This window comes from Dipodomys ordii, unplaced genomic scaffold (assembly GCF_000151885.1).
Source record: "Dipodomys ordii isolate 6190 unplaced genomic scaffold, Dord_2.0 Scaffold60, whole genome shotgun sequence".
In the NCBI taxonomy this organism is placed as follows: Eukaryota; Metazoa; Chordata; class Mammalia; order Rodentia; family Heteromyidae; genus Dipodomys; species Dipodomys ordii.
Genome location: NW_012267276.1, coordinates 4,336,709 through 4,343,421, shown reverse-complemented (window position 1 = coordinate 4,343,421; position 6,713 = coordinate 4,336,709).

The following is a 6,713-nucleotide window of genomic DNA, read 5'->3' as shown; positions in this document are numbered from 1 at the left end:
TTTTTTTTTTTTTGCTGGTCCTGGGGCTTGAACTCTGGGCCTAGGCAATGTCCCTGAGCTCTTCAGCTCAAGGTGAGTGCTCTTCCACTTGAGCCACAGCGCCACTTCTGGTTTTCTAGTGGTTAATTGGAGCTAAGAGTCTCAGACTTTTCCTGACCGGGCTGGCTTTGAACAGCCTGTGATCCTCAGATCTCAGCCTCCTGAGTAGTTAGGATTACAGACGTGAGCCACTGGCACTCAGCACTGGACGTCTTATTTCTGCATCCTCCTTCCTGAAGGGAAAAATTAAACCAGATTTTGCTAAAGTATGTTGTACTGACCCTGTTTGCACACACTGCAAAAAGGCTTTACAAAGCTAATGTTCAGAAGACCACTCATGATCTCTCCCTATAGCCAGCCCCAGAGGAGCTACAGGTAAAATTATTCCCACTAATGAATAATGGAGTGTCTTCCTTTGAAGAACTGCTTTGTGTCCTGATTGCTTCCCGCTTCTATCATCTGCCAGAAAGTTCAGATGAAAATGCTAGATGGTATCTTCAGGATCTTACAGAGTATATTCTACATTTGATCTGTTTATACTGGGGTTTGGATTCAGGGCTTTGTCCTTGTTAAGCAAGTGCCCTATCACTTGAGCCATGCCTTCTGCCCCACATTTTAATTTTTTCCACTAGGCTTCCTTGATAGTTAAGCCCTTATTTTGACATTTTTCTGCCCTCGTTGATAAAGCACTCTCATTCATTATAGAGAATGTTGTCAGTCACTTTGTTAGAAGGATGATAGTTATAACTAATTTGATTCACTTAACAGAACAACTACTGCTTTCTTAGTATTTAAGGTACCATGACATCTTTTTCTGTGACCTATTCCCTACTTCACACACCTTAACTGGGATTTGGACACTTAAGTTCAGGCAAAAATTTATCAATATCAAGAATAGATGAAAAACTATTCAAAAATTCTCAAATTCATAAAGGAAGCTATGCTGTAAATGTTAGATCTTTACTAGTTTTTCTTTTTTTTATTTTTATTTTTTTAGTTTTTCCATTTAAAGGAAAGAAAATCCAGTAAGAACTGTCATTTTTCTAATAAAGTAAAGCAAAGTTCTCAGTTAATAATAAATTAAAGACCTGTCTGTTGTTTTCGTTTTTTCCCAAGTATCTGTATTCTTTATTAAAAGAAAACTCATGTGATATTAAGCCTACGAAAATCACTATATTGGGGTTGGGATTGTGGCTTTGTGGTAGAATGCTTGCCTAGAATGCATGAAGCCCTGGTTTTGATTCCTCTGTACCACATAAACAGAAAAAGCTGGAAATGGTGCTGTGACTCAAATGGTAGCATGCTAGCCTTAAGCAAAAGAAGCTCAGGGACAGTGCCCGGGCCCTGAGTTCAAGCCCCAGGACTGGTAAAAAGAAAAAAAAAAGAGAAAAAAAAAAGAAAAGCACTATGCTTTCAAATGTGAAAATATAAAAACTACTTACATATAAAATTTAACAGCATCTCACTATATAGCTGAGGCTAGCAGCAAACTCTCAATCTTCTAGCATCGCCTTTCCAAGAGTAAAAGAATTACAAGGATGAGACATGTATTAGCAATAATCTGGAAAAGAAAATTAGATAAAATGCAAATATATATATAAATAAAAAGTTTTAGAAGCAAACTCAAGCTTTGATAAATGTTCTCAGGATTAAATTAGGACTGAGGTAAGGAGAAAAGTTACTAAGTTATTTCCTTGATATTAACTGGTCTGTAAAACGCCATGAACTTCAGTGACAAATGTGCTGAGTATGCAAAACAGTTCCATCTCTGCTCCCATCCTCCAGCATCCTGGAACTCTCAATCCATTTCCTTTTTCCATCTCCCAAGAGGTATAATCTTATTTCCTGCCTTTTGGCTTTTTCATCTCTACTTTCTTTCTACCAAACATTTAAATCAGAATGTTTTCTTGCATTTTTTTCATCTCCAACCATCCTCACAAGTTGAGATTAAACAACTTTGCCACGTTAGTTGAGATTCTTTGCAAATTTCCGTGATAAAATGAAAAGGAATCATTTTTACTTTGATTGCTCATTAATTGACTACTTGTTTTTACTTTGAATAAAACAAGAAGAACTACTACTGGTAGCTCTGCGGCTCTATCCATTGAAATCCTTGTTTGAGGTGTCCCCTTTGGGCCTCCATAGGTCTATATTTCCTTGGTAGCAATGTAGTTAGCAATAATTCAAAGTGTCACCGGGCTGCCCAGTGAGTCACAAGGGCCAAAGCTAATCATGAAACCCATTACCACATTGTCCATGGCTATCTTCTCTAGCAGTGACTGATGGCCATCATTGATCAACTAACTCATTATGCCAGGAATTGAAGAGCCTCCTTCACCAGGCCAGTAAGCTCAAGTGCAGCCTGACAGTTGGTTGTACTCTTTAATATTGTGTGAGAAGCATATGCCTGGATCACTACTTGACAGCCAAAGCCATTTGTGAGCAAATTCCTCCTGTCTACCTCCTCTAAAGTTTGTTCAATCTACATTAGTCCTTCTTCCTACTGAGATGCAAAGATTAATACCAAGTGATTTAACTGATGCAAGACCCCATAGACACCAATGTGTGCGATCAAACAGAATGAAATACTAATGTCCAAAGTAGGCAACAAAGAATCTATTTCATGATTATATTCCAAGGAAGATTTTTTTAATCAAGAAAGTTAAATTACAGAAAGAGAATATGAGAAGAATTTCCTTCAAAAGAACTCCTCCCTGACTAGAGTTCTCCTGTGTAAGGATCTCTCTGAAGTTGATTTGTTGATTGGTTCGTTTTTGTTTTTTAATTTTGTTGTCAATTTTATTGTACAGAGGGGTTACAGTTACATAAGTAGTGATTATATATGTCTTATCTAACTTGTTACCCCCTTCCCTCATTTTTCTCCCTCTTTCCCTTCCCCCTAAACCACTCCCCCCAAGTTGTACAGATCATTTCTAACATATTGTCTTGTGAGTATCATTGTTACATTGGTTCCCCCTTTATCCTTTGTCTTACCATTTTGTTGTTCCGTTCTCTTCCCTAATTCAGATAAACGTATATACAATTCCCAGGGTACCAAAATCAAATACAGTGACAACAGGGGAAAAACCATAGGAGGGAAAACCCAAAAGAAATCACCTAGTATATTGAGAACAACAACAACAAAGAAAAACCTCTTGTGTCCATGTCTTAGAGTTCATTTCACTTAGCATCATCTTATATATACATAGCTATTGAGCTATTCTGCTCATCTGCTAAGAGTATCTAAGATGTACACTAATTATTACAAATAAGGGAGACCATAGGACCTATGTTTCTTTGGGTCTAGCCTATTTCACTTAATATGATTTTTTCCAAGTCCTTCTATTTCCTTACAAATGGGGCAGTGTCATTCTTTCTGATGGAAGCATATAATTCAATTATAGATAGATACCAAGAAAATCTGATGTATATATTAATTTTGAGTTCTAAGTATATTTTAGATATGAGACCCTTGTCTGTTGTATGGCTAGTGAAGATCTTCTCCCAATCCGTGGGCTTTCTATTGATCTTGCTAGCTATGTCTTTTGCAGTGCACAGTTCTGCAGTTTCATGCATTCCCATTTGTCCAAACTTCCTTTGATTTGTTGTGTTTTTGCTAGGAAGTGAACCCAAGGCCTCAGGCATCCTAAGCGATTCTTCACCAAGCTACATCCCCAGTCCTCTTCCTGTGGTCCTCCAGGTCCCATTTCACTCATTTCCAAGAGGCTTTACGTAAGTCATGGCAGACAAACTGAGACAGGCACTGCTGGCTCAGGCCTGCAATTTTTTTTATTGTGAAAATACTGTACAGAAGGGTCACAATTACATGGGCAAAGATAATGAGTACATTTCTTATCAAGCATTGTAGCCTCCTCCTTTGTTTCCCCTTCTATCCCTTCCCTTCCTCCCTCCACCTGCCTACCCAATCCTCCTCCCCCCCACCAAAGTTGTAAAGTTCGTTTTCGACATAACGACTTGTACATCTCATTGTTGCAATGGGTCTACCTGTATCCCTATTTAAACGATTTGTTTTTTCCCTTCCCCTCCACAAATTATACCAACATCAAATACAGTGAAAGCAGGGGTTATACTGTGGGGGAGGGGCACATAAACAACAAAGAAATCATCTTATAAATGTGTTAGAAACAATCACATGAAAAAAAAAACATTTGAATATCTTAGGGTTGATTTCCCAAACATCAACTTATCTGACCTTTATTGCTTGACTCAGACATATACTAGTTATTGCAAATAAGGGAAACGAGGCCTGCAATTTTAGCTACTTGGAAGGCTGAGATTTGAGGATCATAGTTCAAGCCAGCTCAGACAGTAAATTCTGTAAGATTCCTATGTCCAATTAGCCACCAAAAAAATGCCAGCCAGAAGTAGCGGTGTGGTTCAAGTGGTAGAGCACTACCCTTGAGCAAAACTGCTCAGAGACAGTACCTAAGCCTTAAGTTCAAGCCTCGGGACCAGGAGAGAAAGAGAGAAGGGGGGGGGGGAACAGTCCAGTGGCCCAAAATAAAAGGATGAATTTTCTAATGTGCTCTTGTCATAAGAAAATACTATTCAAAAAAAGAAAGAAAGAAAATACTACTCAACAATAAAAAAGGAACTACTGACACAATACAGATGCATCTCAAAAGTCAAAAACATATTACAAGATTATGGTAAATCAGAGAAAATATGCTGGGCGATTTCACTTTATCAATTCTTAAAACAGGCAAATCTGATCATGACAGAAGAAAAATATAATAAAATGTTGGTTGCTTCAGATGGAGAAGGATGTGAAGATTAATGGAAGAATTATGAAAAAAAAATCTTTTTCTGGAATGGTGCCAGTATCTTGGTAGGACGCGGGTTGCTCATGAGTAATCACTGACGGTCCAAGCCCAGGCCACCATGCCCAGATTCTTTTCTTTCTTTTAAAGCAATCTTAACAATGGAGAAGGTGAATGAGAGTAAGTGTGGTAGAAAACCTTCACCTGCACCTATGCAAATACACAATGAAACCTGTAGAAATTGTTTTATGAAGCATGGAGAGTAATGGAGGAGGTGACTTTGAGCACAAGACATTGTGGACAAATATAGAAACATCACAATAAAACTTCCTCATGCAACTAATTAGGAGCTGCTAATAAAACAATCTTTTAAAAATTAATCCCTTCATTCTTTCCAGGAAGTTCTATTATAAAATTTTAATATGTTTGTCTCTTTAGAGAATAAACAACCCTTGTACCTCTCCTACGCATCAATCCTAGGTTTATGTTGTGCTCCGGTTACAGCGGGCCTCGGGCCTCTGTGGATATGATGGGTGATCTCCAGGTCAAATCCTGGCCACAATAGACACAGTAGAGCAAAGCCAGTCAGACAGATAGGCCTGTCATACTCTCCAGCCAGCTGGAGTTTTACATACTTTCTAATAGGGAATACTTCCTTCAGAACATGGTTTAAACTCTCCTATATCACACTTTACTTCTAGAGCCTCTCACTTCTCTTCCCTCTTTCTCTGAGTCAAAGCCTAGATAATTTAGGCTCTAATCTAGAGTGATAAAATATGAAACATTCACCATATGTCAGAAAACCTTAAACGTCATACATACAAGTGAGGTAGGAGCATCCTGCTGTCTGGGACTCACAGCTTAAAGAAAGAAAATATAAGTATACGGATGGTGGCAGGGCATTGTCATCACCGCTAACCTATCTACCCAAGCCCAGAAAAAAAAAACAGCACTTAATAAACCCAGGAGTTACAGGGTAAGTTTCCTTAAAAACGCCTTATCTGTGAAATATGAAAGGAAATTTTCCTACTATATATGCCTGAAACCCCACAGCCAAAGGACTTAATATAGTACCTCTGCCAGTGGCTCATGCCTAGGTACTAAGGAGGCTGAGATTTGAGGATCACAGTTTGAAACCAGCCTTGAACAGGAAAGTCCAGGAGACTCTTATCTCCAATTAACAAAAAGACAGAAGTGGAGCTGTGGTTCAATTGGTAGAATACCAGCCTCGAGCATAAAAGCTCAGGAATGGCACCCAGGCTCAGAGTTCAAACCCCAGAACAGTAAAAAAAAATTAAAACTTGCAATATATTAACCTCTGTGGAAAGGGAGACATTTACATAACCCATAGGTCAGAACCTACAGTTCTCCAAGGTAACATGAAAGAAAGAAGGAAGAAGGAAAGAAAGAAAGAAAGAAAAAAGAAAGAAAGAAAGGAAGGAAGGAAGGAAGGAAGAAAGAAAGAAAGAAAGAAAGAAAGAAAGAAAGAAAGAAAGAAAGAAAGAAAGAAAGAAAGAAAGAAAGAAAGGCTTCAGTTTCACTTACTAGGCTACATAATCTCCCCTCAAAACCCAGTGGCTTAAACAGCAGTAATAGCAGTAATCACTTGTTCTCTGCTGTGGTTTTTGTGGGTTGAGAACTTGGAAGGGGCACTGCAGAGAACATTTGTGCCATGGGGTCTCCACTGGAAGGCTTAAATGCTGAGGCCAGAATCATTCACCAGAGTGTGGCAGTTGATGCTGGCTGTTACAGGTGAAGAGGGAAATTAACTCCCAAGAACACTCTCTGCATAGTTGAGTTTGGGCTTCCTCATAACATGGGGTTGATAATAATATTGCCATTTGACAAGGGAAAATGGAGAAAGAGAGAGAGAGGGAGGAGGAGGAGGAGGAG